At 50.5% G+C, this 27,239-nt stretch overlaps 1 long non-coding RNA gene across 1 annotated transcript in view; it reads left to right on the top strand.

Annotated features, from left to right (window-relative positions):
• Window positions 1-27,239, top strand: part of LOC147660956 (uncharacterized) — a 38,097-nt gene that overhangs the window by 9,236 nt on the left and 1,622 nt on the right. The gene's annotated exons all lie outside the window — the stretch shown is intronic.

Raw genomic sequence — 27,239 nt, 5'->3', positions numbered from 1 at the left:
TCCTGCACTTCTTTTGTTTCTTTCTGTACCTCTCTTACTTCTTTCTTTACCACCTTGCCTGCTTCTACACCCATCTTCCCTCTTTCTGCACCCCTTTTCCTTTTTCTGCACCCCTCTTGCCTCATTCTGCACCTCTGTTCCTTCTTTCTGCACTTCTTTTGTTTTTTTCGGCACCATTTACTTCTTTCTGCACTCCTTCTGTCTCTTTCTGCACCCCTCTTGCCTCTTTGTGCTCCTCTGTTCCTTTTGTATGCACTTTGTTTCTTTTGGCAGCTCTCTTGCTTCTTTCTGCACCCCTTACCTCTTTCTCCACCCCCAGATCTCTTTCTGCAACCCTATTGCCTCTTTCTGCACCTCTGTTCCTTCTTTCTGCACTTCTTTTGTTTCTTTCTACAGCTCTCTTGCTTCTCTATTTACCCCATTGCCTCTTTCTCCACCCCTCTTCCCTCTTCATGCACCCCTCTTGCCTCTGTCTGCACCAATATTGGTTCTTTCTGTAGTTCTCTTGCCTCTTTCTGCACCTCTCGCGTTTTTCTATGCATCTCTTGCAGCTTTCTGCTCTTCTCTTGCCTCTTTCTGCAATTCTCTTGCTTCTTTCTTCATCTCTCTTGCTTCTTTCTGTACCCCTTGTGCCACTTTCTCCTTTCCTGTTCCCACATTGGGTATCTCTCTTGCTTCTTTGTGCACTCCTCTTGCTTCTTTCTTTACCTATATTGCCTCTTTCTCCACCCCTTACCACTTTCTGTATCTCTGTTGCTTGTTTCTACATTTCTCTTGCCTCTTTCTCCACCCTCCTTCCCTCTTTCTGCACCTCTCTTGCCTCTTTCTGTACTTCCCTTGCCTCTTTCTGCATCTCTGTTTTTTCTTTCTGCAGCTCTCTTGCCTCTTTCTGCACCTCTGTGGGTTCTTTCTGCACGTCTCTTGGCTCTTTCTGTACCCCTCTAACCTCTTTCTACACCTCTGATGGTTCTTTCTGCACTTCTCTTGCTTCTTTCTACACCGCTCTTGTGTTTTTTCTGCAACCCTCTTGCCTCTTTCTGCACTCCTCTTCTCTATTTCCACACCTCTCGTGTCTCTTTGTGCGCCTCTTGTCTTTTTCTGTACCTTGTTGCCTCTTTCTGCACTTCTCTTCCCTCTTTCTGCATTTCTGTTCCTTCTTTCAGTATTTTTCTTGCCTCTTTCTGTACCTCTGTTACTTCTTTCAGCACTTCTCCTGCCTCTTTTGGTACCCCTGTTCCCTCTTTCCGCACCTCTCTTGCCTGTTTCTGCACTTCTTGCCTCTTTCTGTACCCGTTCCCTCTTTCTGTACCTCTCTTACTTTTTTCTGCACCCCCTTGCCTGCTTCTGCACCAATCTTCCCTCTTTCTGCACCCCTTTGCCTTTTTCTGCACCCCTCTTGCCCAATTCTGCACCTCTGTTTCTTCTTTCTGCACTTCTTTTGTTTCTTTCTACAGCTCTCTTGCTTCTCTCTATACCCCAATGCCTCTTTCTCCACCCCCCTTCCCTCTTCATGCACCCCTCTTGCCTCTGTCTGCACCAATATTGGTTCTTTCTGTAATTCTCTTGCCTCTTTCTGCACCTCTCACATTTTTCCATGCATCTCTTGCAGCATTCTGCTCTTCTCTTGCCTCTTTCTGCAATTCTCTTGCTTCTTTCTACACCTTTCTTGCTTCTTTCTGCACCCCTTGTGCCACTTTCTCCACCCCTGTTCCCACATTGTGTATCTCTCTTGCTTCTTTGTGCACTCCTCTTGCTTCTTTCTTTACCTCTCTTGCCTCTTTCTCCACCCCTTACCACTTTCTGTATCTCTGTCGCTTGTTTCTGCACTTCTCTTGCCTCTTTCTCCACCCTCCTTCCTTCTTTCTGCACCTCTCTTGCCTCTTTCTGTACTTCCCTTGCCTCTTTCTGCACCTCTATTTTTTCTTTCTGCAGCTCTCTTGCCTCTTTATGCACCTCTGTGGGTTCTTTCTGCACGCCTCTAGGCTCTTTCTGTACCCCTCTTGCCTCTTTCTGCACCTCTGATGGTTCTTTCTGCACTTCTCTTGCTTCTTTCTACATCGCTCTTGTTTTTTTCTGCAACCCTCTTGCCTCTTTCTGCACTCCTCTTCTCTATTTCCACACCTCTTTACCCCCTGTCTGTACCCCTGTTCCATCTTCCTGCATCTTGTTTGCCTGTTTGTGCAACTTTCTTGCCTTTGTGCACTTCTCTGGCCTCTTTCTGCACTTCTCTTGCTTCGTTCTGCATCCCGTGTGCCTCTTTCTGCACGTCTCTTTCTGCACCACTGTTGGTTTTTTCTGCACTTCTCTTGCCTCTTTCTGCACCTCTGTTGCTTCTTTCTTCACCCCCTTGCCTCTTTCTGTATCCCATTCCCTCTTTCTGCACATCTCTTCCCTCTTTCTGCACATGTATTCCCTCTTTCTGCACCCCTTGCTTCTTTCTGTACCTCTGTTGCTTCTTCCAGCACTTATCTTGCTTGTTTCTCCACCTCTCTTACTTCTTTCTGCATCCCTCTTGCGTTTTTCTGCATCCCTCTTTCTGTACCTCTTCCCTCTTTCTACAGTTCTCTTGCCTCTTTCAGCACCTCTGTTGATTCTTTCTGCACTTCTCTTGCCTCTTTCAGCACCACTCCTGTCTCTGTCTGCACCTCTGTTGGTTCCTTCTACAGTACTCTTGCCTCTTTCTGCACCTGTCTTGCCTTTTTCTGTCACTCTCTTGCCTCTTTCTGCACTTCTCTTGCCTTTTTCTGCGCTTCTCTTGCTTATTTCTGCACTGCTCTTGCTTCTTTCTGCTCCTCTCTTGCTTCTTTCTGCACCCCTGTTGCCTCTTTCTGTACTCGTCTTCCCTCTTTGTGCACCTCTCTTGTCTCTTTGTGCACCTCTTGTCTTTTTCTGTACCTCGTTGCCTCTTTCTGCACTTCTCCTGCCTCTTTCTGCACCTCTGTTGCTTCTTTCTGTACTTCTCTTCCCTCTTTCTGCATTTCTGTTCCTTCTTTAGGTATTTTTCTTGCCTCTTTCTGTACCTCTGTTACTTCTTTCAGCACTTCTCTTGCCTCTTTTGGTACCCCTGTTCCCTCTTTCCGTACCTATCTTGCCTGTTTCTGCACCTCTCGCCTCTTTCTGTACCCGTTCCCTCTTTCTGCACCTCTCTTGCCTGTTTCTGCAACTCTCTTGCCTCTTTCAGCAGTTCTCTTTCCAGTTTTTGCACCTCTCTTGCCTCTTTCTACTCTTCTCTTGTCTCTTTCTACACTTCTCTTGCCTCATTCTGCACGTTTCTTGCCTCTTTCTGCACATTTATTACTCTTTCTGCATCTCTCTTATTTTTTTCTATCCTTCTCTTGCTTCTTTTTGTACTTCTCTTGCCTGTTTCTATATTGAAATGGATAAATGAATGAATGAATGAAGGACATCTTATAATGCGCAACTTAGCCCAGAGGGCATCAAGGCGCCTAACAAAGAATAATTATAATATAGGGGCCATGCCAGATTACAGATATGCCTCGGCGAAGAGCCATGTTTTTAATGCTTTCCTGAAGAGCAAGATAGAAGGTTGTGCTTTCAGTTCAGGAGAGGGTGTTCCACAGCTTAGGGGCTAGGGAGGAAAAGGCCCTTCCTCTCCCCTGACTCTGCGAACCCGAGGGACAAACAAAAGATTCTTGCTGGCGGAGCGAAGGTTTCTGCTGGGAGCGTATGAAACCAGCAGAGATTTTATGCCTTCAGAGCTTTCGCCAGACAGGGCCCCATAGACAAGGCACAGGATCTTAAAAGAGATCCTGGCCTGAATCGGGAGCCAATGCAGGCTCTTCCTAGCTGCTGTGGCAGAGGAAAAGCTGGGGACATCAAGCACAAACTAGCTGCCGCATTTTGAACAGTCTGCAGGCATTGTATCAGGTCTTTATTGATGCCCGCATAGAGCGCGTTGCAATAGTCTAGCCGTGAGGCGACTAGGGCAACCACGATCTGTTTGCAGGTTTGCAAGGAAAGGTAGTGGGTGATTTTCCTCAAGATCCTGATAACACCCCAGCAAGTGGAGACCGTTCTATTTACCTGCTGGACCATAGCAAGTGAGGTGTCAATCATCACGCCCAGATTCTGGGCAGATATCGTGGGCAGTGGGCAGGCTCCAAGAGAAGGGGGCCACCAGTCGCTTGACCAGATATCCTGACCTCCACCGAAAATCAGGACCTCGGTTTTCTCTCCGTGCAGCTTCAGTGAATTCAGGATCATCCATTGTGAAACTTCCTCCATGCAGTTCCTGAAGCTGAGAACGGAGGCACTCACCGAGTGGGAGAGGGACACCATAATTTGGGTGTCATTGGCGTATGACACCACCTCCATCCCAAAGGATCTTACTAGCCTCGCAAGTGGGGCCACATAGATGTTAAAGAGAGTGGGGCTCAAGGCTGACCCTGTGGGACCCCACATTGCACAGGTATAGCAGGGGAAAGGAACTCTCCCAGCTTGACCCTCAGCTCCCTTTGATTAAGGAAGGAGATCAGAAGGCTCAGCGCTGGGCCCTCCACCCCTATCTCCCTGAGGCGAGTTGTTAAAATAGAGGGAGACAGGGTGTCGAAAGCTGCTGTCAGGTCAAGCAGGACCAGAAAAGTGGTCTGGCCCTGGTCGACCTTCGTGTGAATGTTGTTTTCGACCACTGTGAGAGCCGACTCGTGCTATGGAACTTCCGGAAACCGTGTTGTGACAGGTCCAAGTGCCCACAGCTGTCCAGAAAGGCCGTTAAATGTTGGTTGAGGTGTGTCTCTTGCTTCTTTGCTGGAGCCGGCAGCAGAGATATTGGGCAAAAGTTTTTTAATATCTCTGGATCTAGTGTCAGCTTTTTCAGCAAAGGCTTGACCACTGCCTTTTTCTAAGAAGATGGAAAGATGCCTTCCTTCATAGCGCGATTCATCACCTGGAGAAAGAGGGGCATCAAGACTTTCCTACACTCCTTCAGGATCTTGAGAGGGCATGGGTCCAAAGGAGATCCAGATTTGGTCCTATTTAGAAGCAGATCTATCTGCTGGAGGGAAAGAAGAGGGAAATTGGACAGGGTCACAAGAGAATCTGTTTTACAACATTCTATGAATGATGGGGCCAGAGGGAGAGGAGAACCCAACAAATCCCTTTGTGATTCAAGAGTGGCATAAATGTCAACTATTTTTGTCTGAAAAAATAGAGAGATCTTATCGCACAGCTCTTGAGAACCTACAATGGGGTCAGGAGTTTGCAGGGTGCACAGGGAATCAACAATTTTAAACAGTTCCCTAGGGGAACTGAGGGAGGCTGTTAAACTGGAGAAGTGAGCCTGTTTTTCCTTGATTACCTCTGCCTTATACTCTCTAAGAAGGAGTTTGTGTTTTTCCCTTTCCCTGAGATCCCAGCTCATTCTCCAGAACCTCTCCTGTTTCCTGCAGCCCTGCCTTAGGAGCCTAAGTGTTTCTGAAAACCAGGGGGCCGAGGGTCTCTTCCTAGCGGAGTAGCAATATGAGGCGGGGGCCAGAAAATCCACTGCTTCTGCAATGGAGTTAGAAAGCTCCAGTGCAGCACCGCTGACATCCCCCACAGGGGTTATCCTGGCATCCGAAACATCCTTTACAACGCGGTTATTACACCGCAATGCTGTTACATCGCAGTCGTTACAACGACCGCATGTAACAACGCTATACCATTACAACGCAAGTCTTTACAACGACTTGTGCTAGATGGCGTGCTAACATTAAAAATGGTGTAGTTTACTATCCCAACACCTTCCCTACTGATAAGTTGACTGGAGTTGGAATAGTAAATTACCCTTTTTTACTGTTAGCACGCCACCTAGCGCAAGTCGATGTAAAGACTTGCGTTGTAAAGGCATAGCGTGGTAACATGCAGTCGTTGTAACGACTGCGACGTAACAGCACGCATTGTAATAACATGCGTTGTTACGTCATACATCCTCCTGGCATTGGCCATCAAGGGGGCCAAGGTGTCATTGGAATTTCTCATATAGTTCCGCTTGGGTTCCCTTATCCTGGGATCACTCGGCAGAGTGAAAGGAGAGGGGGGTTTAAATTCCAAGGGGACAGCTAGGTGGTCGGACCACACCAGGGGAATGGGGGGACCTGTCCTGAGTCTGGGGTCGTTGGAAAAAAACCCATCTAATGTGTGGCCAGCCCGATGAGTAGGGCTGTCTACCAGTTGCCGGAGGCCGCATGTGGCCAAGGAATCCACCAAGAGGCGGGTTTCACTAGAATCTAAGTCCTCTAAATGGAAGTTCAAATCTCCCATAACAGTCAGATGGGAACTACCAAAATAAGGTTCTAGAATTTTCAGTAAATTCTGACTAAAATTAAATCAAGGGCCCGGAGGTCTATAAATCATAAGACCAGAAAAGGAGACTGAGGGGGAGGACGTTATTGGGAAGTGCAAACTGTTAAGTTTAAAGATCTGCGTGCTCTCGTGACTGAGGTATATGTCTACTTGTACATGTATTTTCACGTGTTATTGATCTGAAGATGGTAGTTTAAAATGGGGGTAGCTTCTCTTATAGATGGTCAAATCTTGTTAGTTCTGCTCTGTCATTCGGTTGCACAGGCAGACACGTTTTATATAGGTGTGTAGAGCCCCTCAAATGTACTATTGAATATGGTCAGGAGGAGAAAGAAATACATGCACCTTCTTGTACACAAATTTACAGAGTATGCTGTTTGAAATACGGATATTCACCTTTTTTATGTTTAATTTTATGTAACATATCACCAGGTAAAAGCAGAGACACACACATGCATACTTTCACAAACTTGGTCAGACTTGCAAAAGTGATATGGTTAGGATTGCTGTTTTACATTTGGTAGGCCAACAAATTCTGAACAGTCGATGAATAGTAAACCTTCAAGAGAAAAGTGAGGTTTAAGACATCTTGGGAGAAGGATTAGTGATTAGGCTACTTTCTATGAGTCTGTGGAAGGGTACACTCAAAGTAGGCTTCTTTCTGCACTTCTCTTGCTCCTTTTTGCACCTTTCTTCCTCTTTCTGGACTTATGTTGCCTTTTTCTGCACCTCTGTTGCTTCTTTTTGCGCCTTTCTTCCTCTTTCTGCACGTGTCCTACCTATATAGGCATATTTAGAAATTAGCATTGTTAGAAATGGCGATTTCCGGTTGGCTGAGGCTTGCGCCAAAGCCAGGCAGAAACCACCATTCTACGTCAGGGTAACGAAGTCACCCGCCTAGATAACCCCTGCTCACCCTCTTGGTAGCTTGGCACGAGCAGTCAGGCTTATCTCGGAGGCAAGGTGTAAAGCGTTTGCGCGTGCACCCAGCAACAACATCCAAGGCCCATAACAAAAGAAACTCCACACAAGGTTATATATAAAAATAGCCTTTGTATTATACCAAACACATTGAATAATAAACACACAATTTACACTGTGCCAACTGGCACGGGCAGAATTTACAGGGGGATTATGTACATGGGGCAGGGCCACATGGACCACTGTCAGGAATAACACTTTTAGAACTAGCACTTGGTAGAATTAGCACTTTATAGAAATAACGCTTAGAACATAGCACATATAATAACTGTAGCACCAACACACAACCAGTAACCACTGGCAAAAGGTAAGTACCACCTACCCAATCCTAGACACCTTAGGCCGATATCACGCAGGGAACCATGAACTCACTAGCATAACCTATACTAGGAAAAACAACCTCCTAAGCATAAACATACATTCAGAGGTGTGGGCATAAAGCATTACACATGATACAGAAATCACATTAGGCAGGTAATCACATTTGCGCAAAAGATCACATAGGACATAAACACGTACCCCACGCCAGGGCACAACACATGAAACTGTTCCCCAGGCCAACCTGGCCTCTTAGGGGCTGAAACGCTCTGTGTCCAGCATGTTAGGGCAGGCTGTGCAGGCAGCCAAAGGAGATGCGCAAAAGATCAGTGTTGGACAGGCCACATGAAGGGCCGCTCTCCCCCGGCCCAACCAGGCCTGAGTCCAGTCCCGCAAGTACCACACACCACCATTGCACGTCCTCCGTCCCCTCAGGGACCCCTGCCCTCGAGCATGTCGACCTCGTGGGTCCGATCCACTGCCGGCCCACGCGCCCAGCCTGGGGCGCCATCTTGGACACTCCACCACGAGGCCGCCTGGCCCCCGATCGACCTCAACCCTGGGCCTGGGCCGGCCTCAGACATTCCGGCACCACCCTCCACCCAGGAGGTGAGCGGGCTACTTGGCAAGTCAATAGGAGAAAGAGGTGCCGATGGCTCTCCCCCACCAAGTGCCGCTCGCCCATCGCCTCCCCGGGCGCTGGCTCCACCCCCCTGCTGGGTGTCTGGACTCCCTCATCCCGGACCTCCCGACCTCCAAGTGCGAGGGTCCGGACATCAAAGCACACCAGCCCTATAACTGGGGCAGCTCCAGAGCAGGAAGGCAGTTGTATCTTGGAGTCGAGAGACGTAAAGAGGAACTCATCCTGGACGGACTACTGGCGCTGCCGTAGCTCTGTCTTGTGCACCATCGTCCTGCCTGTTGGCGCTGCCACAGCCGTCGTAATCTTCATCACCTTCATCGTCGTCGGGACCTGCTGGCGTGGCCGCGGACCGTTGTAACCGCCATCTTCACCGGGACCTGCAGGCTCCGCCGCGGACCGTCGTTTTCCTTCGTCCATCTCGGGACCTGCCTGGCTCCGCCGCGGCCCGATCATCTAGAACGCCGAGCTCGAGGATTGAGAGCTATTTTCCACTCGTTGGTAACAAAGACTGTCCCGCTACCCCTTTCCTAAACCAGAGACTAGAACCGAGGGGACCCCTGAGTCCAGACCTCCTTGTATCCATCATCGTAACCTAAGAATTGCATATAAAGTCTCGTTAACCTTCAACCTTGTGTGGTGTCCGTCTGTGGGGGGGAAGTTGCTTATCTGTACAGTCGTTGGAGACGGCTCTCCCTGGAGACCTCTCCCCGTAACCTCGGCCGACCCTCCCGGTCCGTCTAACATTGGTGGCCAGCGGCGCGATCCGAATCACCGCATAAACGTACAGAGAGTAGCTCACCCCACGACGAAGTCACAATGACCACGAAAGAGAGCGGATCAACCGAGAAATTCCAAATGGAGAAATTGGAGGAGTACAACCATCGTGAACTAAAGCAATTCTGCATCGAACTGGGTATCGCTACCACCGGACTGAGTACCAAGGACGATTTTAAGCATGCCCTAGAATCTTGGGCAGAGACCGGGGCTGCCGGAACCCCTGATCAAAGCACCGTAGAAAAAACGACCACGGCCCCTGAAGGGCAAAGAACGGGTCTCTCGCAAGACGAGATCCAGGAAAGAGAAAGGACCCGACTACACGAACTAGAAATGGCCCGACTCAAAATGGACGTTGAACTTAAGTTGGCCGAACAAAAAATCAACTTAGAGCACCTGCGTCTCCGAGAAGAAAGAGAGGAGAAACAGAGACAAAGGGAGCTCGAGGAAAAGAAACTAGCGTACGAACACGAACGGAACCTAGCCGAGATCAACCTACGCAAGCAGAATAAAGAAGCAGGGGTGCCCGAGCGACCCCCCACCTCCGGGGCCACAGACAAAAAGGTACACATCCCCAAGGATGTTGTCCGAGAATATTTCAGAGAGGACGACATCCAGCAATGGTTTAAAGCCTATGAAATCGCTATGACTGCACACCGGATCGATAGAAGCGACTGGGGAGCCGGTCTCTGGGGAAGATTCCTCAATGAGGGCCGCGACACCCTGCTACAGCTCCCGGACCACCAGATGACCTCCTACGACCATATGAAAGCGGCACTCCTCACCCGCTATGGTCTCACACCCGAGATGTACCGTCAGAGGTTCCGAGACTGCACCCGCATCCCGGGTACAACTTGGGTGGACTATGTAACATACTTTAGCCGAGCCTTCGAGGGCTGGATCCGAGGAAGCAACGTCACGACCTACGAGCAACTATTTAATCTGATGGTATGGGAGCATCTGTCGAACAATTGCTTCATTGAACTCCGCCAGCACCTCCTCGACAGCAAGTTGACGGATCCCCGGCAGCTCGCAGCCGAAGCTGACCGGTGGGAGATCACCAGAGTGGGCCGGAATGGGTCCTACGAACAGAACCGGAACAACAATGGTCAGCACCGACCCAGAGGAGGAGGAGGGGGCCAAGGGCGAGGAAGAGACAACGCCCCGGTCGCCCCCGCTACCAACACCACCCCCCCGGCCAACCGGGGCAGCACCCCAGCGCGACCGGGGTACAGAGCCAATGTCACGTGTGACCGATGTCAACGAGTCGGCCACTATGCGAACGACCCAAACTGCCCGCAGTACCAGAGCCCAAGACCCCGCCAAGTGGCCGCTGCAGCCCTAGGGGAAGAACAGATCTCCGAGGAACAGGAAGAATACGAACAAGAGCATCAAGAGTGGGAGCCAGCCGCCATGACCTTAGCCTGCTTAGGGGGGAAAGACATGGTCCCGCGGGTCCCCCTACCCGCTAACACCCAGAAGTACAGCCAATGGGTGAGCATCAATGGACGCCAGGCCGAAGCCCTTCGTGACACCGGGGCCAGTGTAACAGCCGTCCGCTGTCACCTGGTGGCCCCAGAACAGTATCTACCGAACATTCTCTGCCCTGTACGATCAGCCGATAACTCGGAAAGCCTGTGTCGGATGGCCTGCGTCCCCTTCGAATGGGGGGGGGTCTCTGGCATGTTGAAAGTAACGGTCCGAGACGATGCCCCCGTAGACTGCCTCCTGGGCAATGACCTGGAAAGCTCTCCGTGGGCCGCCGTGGAGCGAAAGGAACACCTGGGGATGTTGGGCGTCCCGGACTGGGCGTGCGTCACCACCCGTTCCATGGCCGCCCGTGCCAACCACCGGCCAGAAGAACCCGAATGGCCGGCGCCACCGCCTCCGGTCGCCCCAGCCGAAAACACCGACCGTAACATTCCCTCCGAACCAGCTCAACCTACCGACCTCGCTAACCTCGATCAGTGGCCTCAAGAAGGGGGGCCCACGCAAGAACAATTTTGCCAAGAACAGAAGACCTGTCCCTCCCTCGAGGGACTCCGCCAGCAAGCGCTCGCCCAAAGCGCAGGGGATACCTCCGGAACTCATTGGGTCTACTGGGACAATGATCTGCTGTACAGCGAGCAAAGAATCGCCGAGCTGGGGAGCAACCGAGTACTCGTGGTACCCCTCCGTTTCAGAGACTTCCTGTTAAACCTGGCCCACGATGTCCCCCTGGCAGGACATCTGGGACAAGATAAAACCTACAGTCGCCTAGTGACCCACTTCTTCTGGCCCAAAATGAGGAACGATGTGCACCAGCATTGCCGATCTTGCCCCACGTGCCAAGCCAGTGGAAAGAGCGGCCGCAAACTAAAGGTCCCCCTGCAACCTTTTCCTGTGGTCACTACCCCGTTTGAGAGAGTCGGAATCGACATTGTGGGGCCCTTGGACCCACGCACAAAACAAGGCCATCGATTCATCTTGGTGCTAGTGGACCACGCCACCCGCTACCCTGAGGCTGTTCCTCTGCGAACTGTGACAGCCCCGGTAGTCGGCCGGGCCCTGATGGGGATCTTCTCCCGTGTGGGCTTCCCCCGAGAAGTCGTCAGCGACAGAGGCACGAACTTTATCTCTAAGTACATGAAATCCCTCTGGCAACAGTGCGGGGTTACCTACCGATTCACAACCCCCTATCACCCTCAAGGGAACGGACTCGTTGAGCGGTTCAACCGCACGCTAAAGGGAATGATCGGGGGGTTGGAAGAGCCCCTCCGTCGCCAGTGGGATGTGCTCCTGCCGTGCCTCCTCTTCGCGTATCGAGAGGTCCCCCAGAAATCCCTGGGCTTCAGCCCGTTTGAACTGCTATATGGACACCCAGTGCGAGGGCCGCTCAGTCTCGTCAAAGAAGGCTGGGAGATGCCTCCGTTAAAGAACCCTCCAGATGTCTTCCGGTACCTCCTCACCCTCCGCAACCAGACCCGGCGGTTCAGAGAACTAGCGAAGGCCAACCTAGAGGCCAGTCAAGAGGACATGAAAAAATGGTATGACCAGAATGCCTCATCCATTGAATTCGAACCTGGCCAACAGGTATGGGTGATGTCCCCCACTGAGCCATGCGCCCTACAAGACAAATGGACGGGGCCCTTCAAAGTAATAGAGCGCAAGGGTCCTGCCACCTATCTCATCGACATGGAATCCTCCCGGAACCCTCTCCGGGTCCTCCACGCTAACAGACTAAAGCCCCACTTTGTGCGAACAGAGCTCAGCCTCCTGATGGCCACAGACACTGGGGTTGAAGAAGACTCCGAGCCTCTCCCTGACCTCCTACGGACTCAAGAGCAAGACGGCTCCGTGGATGGGGTCCGGCTCTCAGAGGCCCTCACCAGAGAACAACGCCAAGAGTGTCAAGCCCTCCTATCACAATTCGCCAGCCTGTTCTCCCTCACCCCAGGTGTCACTTCCTGGTGTGTGCACGATGTGGACACCGGGGACAGCCCCCCTATCCGCCACCGGGCCTACCGCGTGCCAGACCGGGTACGGGCCTGCATCCAGGAAGAAATAGCCAAGATGCTCACGCTCGGGGTCATCAAGCCCTCAGACAGTCCCTGGGCCAGCCCTGTCGTACTGGTCCCCAAAGCAGCTGCCCCCGGCACCACACCGGAACTCCGGTTCTGCGTCGACTACCGGGGCTTGAATGCGGTCACCAGAACAGACGCGCATCCCATCCCCCGGGCAGATGAACTAGTCGACCGAATGGGAGCTGCCCGCTACCTCAGCATCTTCGACCTGACAGCAGGCTATTGGCAGATCGGCCTCACACCCCGGGCGCAAGAACGTTCTGCCTTCTCCACCCCCGATGGCCATTACCATTTCACGGTCATGCCCTTCGGCATGAAGAATGCCCCAGCAACATTCCAACGGCTCGTCAATCAGGTCCTGGCGGGGCTCGAAGGATTCAGCGCCGCCTACCTAGACGACATCGCTGTATACAGCCACCATTGGACCGAGCACCTCCACCACCTCCGAGCAGTGCTGCAAGCCCTTCAGCGAGCTGGCCTCACGATCAAGGCCAGCAAGTGTCAAATCGGGCAAGGGTCTGTAACCTACCTCGGACACCAGGTGGGAAGCGGCCTGGTGGCCCCTCTACAGCTGAAAATTGCCGCCATCCAGGCTTGGCAGCCCCCCATCACCCAAACCGAGGTACGAGCCTTCCTGGGCCTCACGGGCTATTACCGAAGGTTCGTGAAAGACTATGGTACCATAGTGGGGCCCCTCACAGAACTCACGTCAAAGAGCCAGCCCAAGAAAGTCACCTGGACCCCAGAGTGTCAAACTGCATTTGAACAATTGAAGGCCGCCATGTGTTCCGCCCCTGTGCTCCAGGCCCCAGACTACAGCCGGGAGTTCGTCGTCCAGACGGACGCCTCCGACCAGGGCATTGGGGCAGTCCTGTCTCAAGTGAACACCGAAGGCCTTGATCAACCGGTGGCCTTCATCAGCCGGAGACTCCTACCACGGGAGCAACGCTGGAGCACCATAGAGAGGGAAGCCTTCGCTGTGGTATGGGCCCTCAAGAAGCTCCGGCCCTACCTTTTTGGCACCCACTTTCGGGTGCAGACCGACCACCGACCCCTGCAGTGGCTGATGCATATGCGGGGGGAGAACCCAAAGTTGCTACGCTGGTCCATCTCCTTGCAAGGTATGGACTTCACAGTCGAACACCGGCCTGGGCCAGATCACGCCAACGCGGATGGCCTGTCCCGGTTTTTCCGCCTCGACGAGGAGAGTCCCCAAGAGGATGGGTAACTCTCCCCGCCTTCAGCTGGGGGGGACGCATGTTGGACAGGCCACATGAAGGGCCGCTCTCCCCCGGCCCAACCAGGCCTGAGTCCAGTCCCGCAAGTACCACACACCACCATTGCACGTCCTCCGTCCCCTCAGGGACCCCTGCCCTCGAGCATGTCGACCTCGTGGGTCCGATCCACTGCCGGCCCACGCGCCCAGCCTGGGGCGCCATCTTGGACACTCCACCACGAGGCCGCCTGGCCCCCGATCGACCTCAACCCTGGGCCTGGGCCGGCCTCAGACATTCCGGCACCACCCTCCACCCAGGAGGTGAGCGGGCTACTTGGCAAGTCAATAGGAGAAAGAGGTGCCGATGGCTCTCCCCCACCAAGTGCCGCTCGCCCATCGCCTCCCCGGGCGCTGGCTCCACCCCCCTGCTGGGTGTCTGGACTCCCTCATCCCGGACCTCCCGACCTCCAAGTGCGAGGGTCCGGACATCAAAGCACACCAGCCCTATAACTGGGGCAGCTCCAGAGCAGGAAGGCAGTTCAAAGACTGTCCCGCTACCCCTTTCCTAAACCAGAGACTAGAACCGAGGGGACCCCTGAGTCCAGACCTCCTTGTATCCATCATCGTAACCTAAGAATTGCATATAAAGTCTCGTTAACCTTCAACCTTGTGTGGTGTCCGTCTGTGGGGGGGAAGTTGCTTATCTGTACAGTCGTTGGAGACGGCTCTCCCTGGAGACCTCTCCCCGTAACCTCGGCCGACCCTCCCGGTCCGTCTAACAATCAGGCCTAAACGAAGCAGCTGACCACTAAGTGCTGGGCAGCTGTAGCAGGGAGCCTGGCACCAGCGTGCCTCCTGGATCTTATTCTGAGGTATAATTAGCAAATGCCCCCTTCAGCGCTGGGGCCTCGTGGGCTTGAAAGAACTGAGGGCTCGGGAGCCTCGTCTGCTCTGAAGAAACAAATGGGGTCTCAGGGGCCTCGTGGCTCGAAAGAAAATGCTGCCCACTGTGGGGGGGGGCCCGCTGCCAGCCGGGGCCGCTCTACCTCTTGAGATGCCCCCAAAGAAGTGGGAGCCACCGGGCTCTAAACAAAATGTACCTGATGTTGGAGTCCCCCCTCTGGGGGCTCGGAATAACAATGTGCCCAGGAGTGTTATGGCGACCCGCTGCCCCACGGGGCCGCCCAGGAATGCAGGAGAGCTCGGGCCTCACTCACCGGCTGGTCGTTGCATGGTAGCTCCCGCTCCTCGGGGCTCCTGCGGTGCCTCTGCTCCCCGGCCGTCAGCACCTCTCTGGTCATGTCCCAGCGCAGGGTTCTCTTCTGCCGGCGCTGCTCCTGGGGCGGGGACGTTCTGGGAGGCGGGGTGGGCTCCTGTCCTCCCCGTCCTCCCTTGGTGCCAAGGATGCTTCTCCTCACCTTCTTTGTCCAGCGGAGCGTGGGGTGGGCTCCCGTTGGCTTCCGGTTCTAGCCTCCGGCCGGCAGCCAATCACAGCGCGGCCCAGGGAATTACATCACAGGGTGTCCCGAGCCGGCGGCGATTTCTCTTTCCTTATTACGGGGTGGGCTCCCGTAAAATAAATAATAAAACGGGGAGGGCCCCCGTTAAAATGCACGAGTCCCTGGCGGGGTGGGCACCCGTCAGGGGTTCAAATAAAAAGGGTAAATATGCGGCAATTCTGCAGGGTGGGCACCTGCTCTGGAATGGAGAACAAGGGGGGATACCCACGCCGGGGAATCCCTCTGGAAAGGAATCGCCTCACTAGCGGCACCACACACTATTTTGGGGGGAGACCAGCAATCCCCAGGCGCTGGCTTCCAAAGGAGTCCCAAAAGTCCAGGGGCAAGGTCTAGAAAGGAATCGAGGCAGAGGGGGCAAAGGCTGGGCCCAGGGGCCAGCTCACAGGGCCCTCCAGGCAGGGAGGCAGTCTCCAGTGGTGGTCCTCCTGGCGTCCAGCAGCAGCTGGCCCCCTCCAAGTTAGGATCAGCAAGAGAACATTTTGCAAGGGGTCAAAGCCCCTTTTTATACACATAAATCCTTTGTCCACCTCTCTCCATTCACTGGCCAGTCTAGGGACATCAGACACACCACAGGGGGCAGAGCCAGCATTGTGTGGGGAAAGCCCAGCCCTATTCAGGTCACAGGTGCACTCCTCCCTGCCGTCAGCATGCAGATCTCCCCATTCACCACCGGGCAGACCCATCCTGAATCCTGGAGCCAGACTCACCAGCCAGCACCAGCCAATCACAAGCCAGACAGTCACTGCATAGACAGGCCAAGTTCTAAAAGTGGCACCTCCACATTAGACACATGAATGCCGCACACATCATCGCGCAACATTCAATCACAAGAGTCCGCACATACCAAACTCGAGCCTGCACTCCCCATACATCAGGAACTAACACTGACACATACATTTCCAATGCATTCCTATGGGAGGGCAGGCCAATCTCACCACACGCACTCAGAGTGCGCATGCACTTTACACTGGGACACTGTGAAAGTGTTGCGAAGCCAAAAATAACTAACACCGAGTCACATACTAAATCAAAAAGTTTAGAGGTGAACCTGCCAGAATGGCCAAGTCCAACAGGCATTTAAAAAACCTTAGAAATTCACTGAAAAAACAGAGGTTTCAGGAAAGTTATAGTAAGGAATTAGCAGTTAAAAAGCCTTTCAAATTCACTGAAAAACCATAGGTTTCAGGGACTTTATAGTTAGAAATTAGCATTTTAAAAAACGTAGAAATTCACTGAAAAAAACACAGGCTCCAGGGATGTTATAGTTAGTTGGACTTTCACTCGTATAAAACCAGAGAAATCTGTCCGTTATAGTTAGTTGAGCTAACTATAACTCGCGACCCTTCAATGCACTGCTGATGAAGTCACATATTACATCACTCACGACATGGTCAGTGACATCACTGATGGTATCTCTACTGACATCTCTAATGTCATTACTGATGACATCATCCACATGATCATCTGATGCACCTCCTCACACCCTAATATAACCTTTGATACACCCACTCTAACATTCAGACTACCATTCTCTAAACCATAGACAGACCAAACCCAGTTAGTATATACCCACTCATGGATTCCTAGGCCACACACACATCTATTCACTCACACATATAGTCACTCATACATGGAGTCACTCATCAATACATCCACTATCATATGCTAGTCAATCAATGTTAGAAGGTGGTTCTGACACTATGGGCCGCCCGGATTTTATTCTTTTTGAGCACCTAAGTCTTGAGCTTTTTCTGTGAGTGAACCTCATAAGTTGGTACTCACCCACAGTGAACTCAGGATGAAGGAGATTGCATGGGGATTTTACTGGTGTCACCCTGGCTTGACCAGGCCACTGCGCAGCAGCTGGAGTAAGGGACACCAGGCTGGTTACATGCAGACACATGTGTACATGCGTGCGCACACATGAAGGGGCTGCACTGGGGAGATTCCTAGCGTGTGCAGCAAAAGAGCAAGAGCAGATAGACTTTTGTGGAAGGACTTATACAGAATGGGGTGGTGGCAGGGATCAGGCTTTATACACTGGGAATAAACATGCCAAGGGAAAGTCAGTGTGTTTTACTGTTTTTTACTTCATTATTCTCCTATGGGGATGTGGAGCCCATGGGCTAGAGTAACTTTCATAAGGCCTACAGATTCCAGACACGCACTAAAGTCCACTGTGACGGATGTGAGAAAGAGTATTCTGCAGAGTCCAAAGTCATATCTGTACTGCTTTTGGGTCATCCAAAACTGTCATATTTCTCTGAGCCAGCCATAACCAGACCCTGGATGAGGGCTGACCTCAGCAGGATGGATTGATAACCTTTCTTCCACAAGCTAAGTCCTCTTCTCCATGAAGAGAAGATGGGTGGGGCTACAGGCTTATCCATCAGCAGCTATCACTGGGTGCCAGGCACCAGGCTGCACCGAGGAGGGAAGGCAGCGAGGGGGGAAGGGGCTTTTTCAGAGACCATGTGGCCAGAGACCCTGGACGACGCCATTTTGAACAAACCAAGAGGCTGGACAAGAAGGAGGGAGCAGGGGCAGGGAAGTAATGTGTCGCTGTTTGATAGGACAAACAGATACTTCCTGCCAGCCCACTACTCAACGTTAAAAAAGTGCTTGCACTGGAAGAGAAGCTCTTTCTGGGGTGTTGGCTGCGGAGGCAGAGGGTGCTTAAACCTGGTGCTATGGGCAGTTGGAAGGAGGAACCCCCTGATTGTCCCAGAAGGCAGAATAGTGCTAGAAGAAGAGTCCAGGACAAGTGAGCCGCAACCTGGGCCTCTGCGCAAGCAGAAGAGAGGCGTAGGGGGAGAGACAGGCAAAAGGCTGGCGCAGGGAGCCCGTGAAGGCAGCTCCCTGATGAATACCCCCTCTGAGAGGCCCCGCTGGTAATGGAGAGTGCTCCCAGTGGCTGGGGGCACCACCAGGAGCAAGAACACATGAAAATGGAGAGAATCGGCTGCCTGGGGGCCGAGATATGCCCCCCAGAAGGTAGGCGACCTTTGACTCCACCTGGGACTGACTACGAAGCGCGTAGTGTTATGCCGCTGGTCGCAATTATGCCCCCGGGGTGAGTCAGGCTGCAGGGGCTTCCCCAGGAGGAAGCAAAGTCGGGGGTGCCATCACGCCCCCCATAAAGTTGCCCAAGAAGGAGGCCAGGAGCCCACCCTGGCTCCTGGTGATGTGGGAGGAGGGGGAGCGCCGTCGAGCCCCCCACGTGAAAATGTGCGCAAGGGGGCCAGGGACCCCATCCCCGGGCCCCGAAGATGAAGAGGAGGGAGAACGCCATCACGCCCCCCGTGGAAATGTGCGCAAGAGGCCCGGGACCCCATCCCCAGGCTCCAAAGATGCAGAGGAGCTGGGGCAGGGAGCACTGTCGCGCCCCCCGCAAGAGGGTCTAGAGGGGCCCGGGACCCCATCCCTGAGCCCCGAAGCAAAGTAGGAGAGCGCCATCACGCTCCCCATGAAGATGCCCCCCAGTGGAGCGCCAGGAGCCCACCCTGGCCCCCGTTGACGCTGGATGGGGGAGCGCCATCGCGCCCCCGCCCAAAGATGTCCAGGGATCCCATCCCCGGGCCCTGAGTGCGGGCTGGCGAGTGGGGGAGTGCCATTGCATTCCCTCGGGAAGCCAGAGGAGCCGGCAAAGACCCAAGCACCTGCCCGCCGGAGCCGGCAGACCAGAAGAGGATAATGGCTCCTGCGGCAGCACACGAGGATGCTAGGCAAGAGGGGAGCCGGCGGTGGAAGCCGGGGGTGGGCTCCCTGAGATGCCATCCACTGAACGGGCATTTGGGGGTCCCGGTTGGGACCGGGACCCCAAAACAGCAAGGAAGTGCGGCGAGGGGCCGGGGTGGGACCGGGCCCCCGAAAGTTGGAAAAGGTGGCCAGGGTTGGGCTCCCCGAGCCATTACACTCACCTGGGGCAACGAGGGATGCCACAGCCAAAGGCCCACATTGCAGCTCTCCCCAATGGAGCAGGAGAGGTGCTGCTATAATATTCTTAAGGAGCCTGTAGCGCCCCATAATGCCTTGCAAGGAATTGGGAAATCAGTGTTTTTGGTGCCTGGTGGCCCCCAGAGGAGGGGGGTTACCCTCAATTATGAATAAGGTGCTTGGGGAGGTGCTGGAGGAGCGCAGTCTCCCCCCAGCACGAAGAGATGTCCCTCCCTAAGTCACATGGGGACTTGAAAGGAATAACCCCTCAAGGGCTCAGCCAGCATTTAACACCTTCTAGGCTGGAACCTTTGTTCTACAGCTAAGGGTGTATTGAGAAATACATTAAGGAGTGAAGGGCTGAGTTGGGGATGTCTGCAGAAGGGCATCCCCTAGAGGTGAAGAGGTGTAATTGCACCAGAAATGCTTTTACTAACGTCATTTCTTTTGGAGGCACTGAAGTTCATGTGTCTAATGTGAAGTACATGATGAAGGTGATGTCATAAGCAAAGTGTGGTTATGTTGCCAGACATTCCTTCTAGGGTGTCTGGCTGTATATGCGTAATCCTGTGATTTCATCAGTGATGCCTTTAGGGGCTGGAATTGCAATGCAGTCTAATGATACACAAATGTGATGAGTACCCTCATTCTAAAGTGATGCTTAAACATGTATTCTTGCTGCTGCGCTTAGGTGAAGAACCCAGACGGCTAGCCCTTAAGATATAGAGGTGCATACTTCATGGTCAGTAGGAAATGCTCAGTCAGGGTTGTGTGTCACCAAGGCAGGGTTACCTAGTTTAAATGCTTGTTGAGATAATGGGGTGGGTCGCCTCTGGGATGGTGCCAGTGTGCAGGGCCCTCGCTCCAGGTTATGTTCAACTAATGGCATTGGGGGCAAGATGATGTGCCTACATGGGAGTGGTGGTACTAGACCCCACCCCCCTGTGGGAGGGGTGGAGATGTTATGCAATGTCACAAAGTAATTCCAATAGCTTATGTATATTTGTAAATTGGTGCATAGCATTGAGTAGTGTGTGTGTTTAATAAATGTACTCTTACTTTTATAAAGCAGAGTACAGACTGGACAATCAATTATTGAGTGTTATTTCTGCGCACCTGCAAATGGCGATTACTAGCCCACACCACCTCCCTTGAGTAAGCTTCAGATATGCTCTGCAACGCTACTCTCTGAGAGTCAGGTGCTACAATTAGGTGTTTGGTTCCCAGTGAAGGACAAATGTAGTCATGTTATTTGTGCAGGCCTCACAGATGCTGCCTCGTTTTCCAACAGTCAATAACTTTATTTCGGCCGTTGAGACTATAGAAGTATCACATGCATACAATACCCCAGCAGCATTCAAATTTCCCAGCAGCAACAGCTAGCACACGCGTTCAAGACCTACCAGATTCGTAGATCACAACCCACGCATTGGATACTTCTTTATTCCGTGACGGCTACCAGCACGTGTGAGTTCTGGAACATGCCCAAGTGACCTACTAATATGTGGAAGGAACTCTGTAAGTCGCCGCAAATTTCACTCTACCACTGCCACTGGAAGGGGACTCCAACCCCCAGAAGGCCCTGACTTCCGCCAGTAGGCGCCGACGCTGCTGCTGTGCGCTCAGGGGGCATTTAAAACAACTCACAGCACCCGCTTTGCGGGAGCCGCTTCATCGCAAATTGCTCTCTAACGCTGCCACTGGAAGGGGACTCCAACCCCCAGAAAGCCCTGACTTCGCGCCAGGAGGCGCCTACGCTGCTGCTGCGCGCCCAGGGGCATTTAAAACAACTCGTGGGACCCGCCTTGCGGGATGTGCGCTGGCTCGCGCCGAGCACAACCCGGTCTAAAGGCGGGCCCGTCTGCGCCCTTCAGAGACAGGCAGAGGCTGGGCTGGGCCACCCCCCTAACTTCCAGATTTTCAACGACAGCTATGGGTAAGCGGAAGCAACTCTGCAGCCAGCAGCAGGGGGGCTAAAAGCAAAAATCCATAGGGAGTCTGCGTCCATTATTTCATATCTAACTTCGGCGGTAGGAGCCTGCAATAAGGAAATAGGTAATGCAGAAAAAGAACTGGGACTGGGTATGAGTCAAGATCCTGGGGAGGGGAATATTGTAAATGAGGTCTCTCCCAGAATACCTGTACCCCTAGAGCCAAGCATCTGAATGGAGTGAGAGGAGAATCAACAATTGATGTTGCTCTGTCTAGGGGTACGGATGGTGTAATCGGAGAAAATTTGATAAACTTGAACAGGGCAACAAAAGGGGTGATTATGGGGCCTCGAAGGAAAAGGAGGATCACCAAAAAAGTAAATAAATGTGATAAAGGTCCAAAAAAGAGCAATTCTACACATGAGTTTGTCGTGGATAAGAACACTCAACTAATATTACGGAAACTGGTGGAGGACATATTTATCTTGCGGATGGAATCTATACTTACAAGCATTGCTAAAGATATAATTGATTCATTGAATACTTGTGTGATGGGTATTGATTCTTTTTGGAGGGACTCAAAAATCTCATGCGATACCCCTAATTTAACTACAATAGCTCAGGTCCAAAGAGAGTCTATAATACCCCAGGTCCAAAGTGAGTCTAGGTTTCATATGGGTGAGGAATGTCCTGGTACTCAATCTCAATTGTAATCTCTGCATAGGACAAAACCTAGCCCCTTGAATAGGACAGGAGTAGTCCAGGGGATCCAAGCGGGGGCAGGAGCTCCAATCAGGACGGTCAGAACCAAGGTATACAAGAGAGGAACACTAGACCGAATAGCTGTAGGCTTAATCTTCCCCCAGAAGCCACTCCTCTAGCTAGCTGTTCTTTTAGCGGTACCTCCATTTGGAGACCGTGACAATAAATCCACCCGGGCTTTGCTACGAAAAACTAAATATGGTTTGACCAACAGTGTAAAGGCAATTCCGAGGTTTTATCTTACATTATAATGGTTAGACGTGTTGGATGGGTGGGAAACTACCCCAAACCGGCTGAAGGTGATTGTATTATTGTTAATTTCGATAAACGGAATATTGCTGGCCGGTTGTTTTGGGACAGTTCTGTGATGGGGAGGGGGCATCAGGGCTATGCCCCTGGGTTTCCTTTACCCACCAATATGAGGAATAAAAGTATTTGGTAGACCTCTAAGATCCCCTAGTGAGGCATGCTCAATGATGTATTATCAGAATGGAGATTGTCTTTCTCGAAATAAAGAACTAGCGACCCATTCAGATAGGCCGAGCTGGAGACAGGTAACAGTCCCACAGTCATTATCCTTGCTGACCGCGTATGAAGGAGATGGTTTAGCTTTAAGGAATAGATTTCTCCCACTGTCCCAGCTAGATGTGAATGACTGACTGGAGGCGTCCCATGAGAGCTCCCACAGAGACAGCTAAAATGGCCAGGTTACAGATGTAGACACAGCCCCTAACCCTTAACTCCCCCGAAGTATTATTTGGTAATTTTTATAACTCTGTTGTTAATTTTTATAACTCTGTGGAAAGGGATTTTATAAATCAACATTTATGTTACGTGAAATGTTTCCTGGAAGGATATAGGCTGAAGCAAACTACTTTTTATCACATTGTACTTATGGGCAATTTTAACATTCATATTTGTGAATTGAACTGTTCTGTTGATGACCATTTAGGGCCAGCTCATTCTGCGACACCCCACTTTGAACCTAGTTTTAATGATCCAATTGATTGGATCCCTACTTTTAAAGCTAGGGAGAGGGGCACTGTTATTGACTACATATTTATCCCCCCCCACCCATGTTAGCTCTGGTAGTGTTTTACAACGCCAGGCTGTCGCCTTTCAGCGACCACAATCCAGTAATACTAGTGCTAGATAAAGATTATGGTCTTTTGAGAAAAACGGGTGAGAAAGTGAGAGTTAGATCCGTGGTTACAACCGATCAGGGGAGGAGGCTTAAATTGGCCAAGGTAACTTCGGAACTTTGTTTATCGAATCTCTGTGAAAAGGCCAAAGATAACCTTGCAATATGTGTTGATAACATCACTCCAGGGGCTGAGGTCCGAAGAGCCTTTGAAGACATTTGTGGTTAGGTAGCCTCTGATCTGAATATGACATCCAAACCCGGACAAACTATGGGTGAAAGGTGGTTTGACAACAACTGCTCACGTGCCCATCGCAATCTGGCTTAAGCCCTGAAAAATATACCTTGAGATAAGAAGCAGGTAGTCATGCTAAGGAAACAGTATAAGACCGCTGTTTCTATGCGGAATAAGGAGATCAAAGAGGAGGCCTGGAATGCACTCTTATCTGTGGAAGTTGTAATGGATAGCTGGAAATTTAGGGCCATTTTTAATAAACCTTACCTTTCTGGTATAGAGAATGGCAATTTGGAATGTAATATTACAGAGGACCAGTGGCTCTCCCATTTTGAAGTTGTCTATGGACCTAATGTCACTGCGGATTCCCCCTCTAGCATGGAAGTTGATAGGTTTTTACCTCCTGCGGTTTTAAGGAGGAGGATGTAGAAATGGCGATAATACAGATGTCTAGTAATAAAGCTCCTGGCCCTGATTCCGTCCCTGCTGATTTGTATAAAAGTAACCCAAAATTTTGGGCCAAGAGATTAACTAATGTTTTTAATGTTTCAAGTGCACAGGGGTTACCTGCCTCATGGTCTTTGTCTACGATCATACCGGTTTTTAAAAAGGGCCAGAGAGGGGATCCACGGTGTTATAGACTGATATCTTTAATTGATTCTGCCGTTAAAATCTTAAGCAATTGACGAATACGGACCTTAAAAGTGCCAGTGCCTAAAGTGCAAAAGGATCTGAAGATTGATTACAAAGATCGAAAATCTGGTTTGGTTCAAATTTTCTAAGACAATAATAAGAGCGATAAAAACAATTATAATCAAGACCAGGAAGTGTAGCTGCAAAAGTCTATGCCGTAAGAGTTAACAACATGACCCGTCTTGCAGTACAATTCCATGTTTAGTACAAAACTAAATTATTAGATAGCTACTTATATAACATCATTTAAGAAATATTAAAATACAAAAGGGTTACGTCAGTTACATGGTCAATGTGTGTCATCTACTAATCCACATTTTACCTAGAAATTTTGCAACTGCACAGAGAATTAGCATGCTGGAGTCAGATTTTAAGACATGCAACACATCACTTTGACAGCGGGTACCTAGCTGTTTGCAGATAGAAGCTATCCGCCTAGGTCTCAAATGGTGGTACCTAGGGCATGCCAAAAGTATGTGACTATCATATGCACTCATACACCCATACAGACACTCACACACCATCACTACCCCATTGAATTACTCACACACCTAGGCAGTCATGCAAACAATAAATCACACTCCCATTTACTCACCTATACAGTTATACAAACACCACCTCACTTATTTATACTGATACCCACACATACTTAGGGGCTATTGTATCAAGCCCTTTTCTCATTCGTAACCAGGCCAATTCTCTGAATTGGCCCGTTTGCGAACGGGTAAAGGTCTTTTGGGCTGTATCATCCAAAAAGGGCAGAGCAAATTAGAGAATCACAAAATTTGCGATTCTCTATTTTGCAATTTCATTTGAGGAGTCACAAATTGCGATTCCGTAAATGTGATGAAGAAAGCAACTAAGTTGTGCGAATTGGGAATAAGAAATCGCAAATTACCACCAACTGACAGTTGGTGGTAATTTTCAAATTCTTTGAAAAAAGCACTTTTTTGCTTTTTTCCAAGTGCCACACATACATGCCCTTAGGGCTTGTATGTGCGCCACGTGCACACACACGCATATTTCAGGGGTGCAACAGGGTGTCCTTTTGTCACTCTGGCCCCCTTGGAATTGCATTCTCAATTTGCGATTCTCTAATTGAGAATTTCTGCCCATTCATTCCAATGGGGCTCCTAGCCCACTGGAATTAATGGGAAGGAATTCCTTATTTGCGAATCTCAATTTGCGATTCGCAAATAAGAAATATGTAGGATTCGCTAAATTTTTAGCAAATCCTACATACATTGCATTTTGCGATTCTCTAATTGCGATTCCCTAAAAATCGCAATTTGAGAATCGCAAAACGCGTTTTTGATACTTATGGCCCTTACTCTCTTATACAATCACTGACACAAGCACACACTCAGCCATACAGCCACTCTCACAATCACTCACTCTCACATATAGTACCTTATATATTCCAACACTAACATATACTGCCTTTCACATATGTAGTTACTCACATATGTACCACTGAGACATCTATTCACTCACCAACATAGCCATACACGCACTCACCTACCCATATAGCCCCTCGCAGTTGCACTCTTGAACCCATACACCCAGTGAATCACCCACTCACACATCCATGCAGGGAGTCATACACACCCCACCCACCCACACAGACACTCAGGCACCCATACAAGTACTCAGACAACCAATCAATGACCCATATAGACACTAGAGTAGCTCCTCACCAACACATGCAGCCGCTTACACACCTACTGACAGACTAATACAGATATTCACACGGATTAGTCACTAACCCATACATTCGGTAAAACACGTTTAATCACTCACTTATACAGTCCGTCACGCACCTACTAAATAATCCATTCAGACATTCATACACCCACTCATTCTTCAATACACCTTTGCGTGTATAAGTAGGTGCGTGACGGACTGTATAAGTGAGTGATTAAACGTGTTTTACTGAATGCATGGGTTAGTGACTAATCCGTGTGAATATCTATATTAGTCTATATTAGTCTGTATATATATAATGAAAGAGTGAAGCTACAAAAACAGAGGAGCTTATTAAATGGAATCACTCATGTTTGTTAAAAGGGCCCTCACTCACCAACCTAGTTGGTGACATGCTTCATTATTGGGCCCCCAGCAGAGAGGCCGAGTGCCTCTCCGGTGTGCTACGACGCCTGATTGCAGTGGAGCAGGTTTTTTTGGGTGATAAGTGCTGGTGCATAAGGTGAGATTAAAATGGGCTTACTGCTTCCCAAGAAAAGTTTAATTAGGTCGAGAGTAAGGCTGGGTTAAAAAGTTAAGGTGGATGCTGTGATTGAGTAAATTGCTCAAGTGCATCCAAGGTTTACAAGGTCAGGTCTACATGTTTCAGCCTTTGAATGGTAATTGCCAGGCTTTCGTCAGGACCGGAGACCATGGCGGTGTGCAGAAACACACAGTCACTGGATGATGTCATCAGTGATGTCATTTGAGATGTCATCAGTGATGCCACTGAACATGTCATGTGTGATGTAATATGTGACGTTATCGGCAGTGCATTGTGCGGGCGCGAGTAATGGTTAGCTCAACTATCTATAACGGCCGCATTTCTCTGGTTTTGTACGAGTGAAATGTCTAACTATTATAAGAATTATTTAACATAAACATATTTTTAGTAATTTAATATAAAGTTTAATAAACATTTATAATTTTTCCCATCCTTTACCATAGGGAGATCACCACCCGAGCTTAGGATTCTCCCTATGGTAAATTATAAGGAAAGGAAGAAAATGTAACTAACTCTTATCCACTCCTTCTTTGGTGCAGCTCCCATTTTATGCTCTGAAAGGCCTTTGATGTCTTGGGAATATTCAAATTCCATCAAAAACTAAAAACCTACCTGTTTAAACTGTACCTTGACCTGCAACCCCCGCTCCCGGACTCTTTCCTTTTCTCCTTTTCTAGTCCCCCCCCAACTGATTTTGCTCCCATCTCTTCCTCTCCAACTTAACGCCCTTTCCTCCTGGGTGTTTCTGAAATTTCACTGATGCTGAATTTAGGATCAGTCGTAACATATGTTTTCCCTCTTACGGTATTGTAATGAGATTCCTTTCACCGCGAGGTCTGAAATCCAGATGCACAGCCGTTGATCCTTATGTAAAGTGCACTGATGCCTATTTTGATTAGAGTTGCACTATATAAAATTGTGAAATGAATAAATAAATAAATATCGGTAACCTTCATCACATAAGTACTACCTTCC

The sequence above is a fragment of the Lissotriton vulgaris genome, unplaced genomic scaffold (genome assembly GCF_964263255.1).
Source record: "Lissotriton vulgaris unplaced genomic scaffold, aLisVul1.2 SCAFFOLD_1887, whole genome shotgun sequence".
NCBI classification, from domain to species: Eukaryota; Metazoa; Chordata; class Amphibia; order Caudata; family Salamandridae; genus Lissotriton; species Lissotriton vulgaris.
This window is presented reverse-complemented; position numbering and strand designations above follow the sequence as displayed.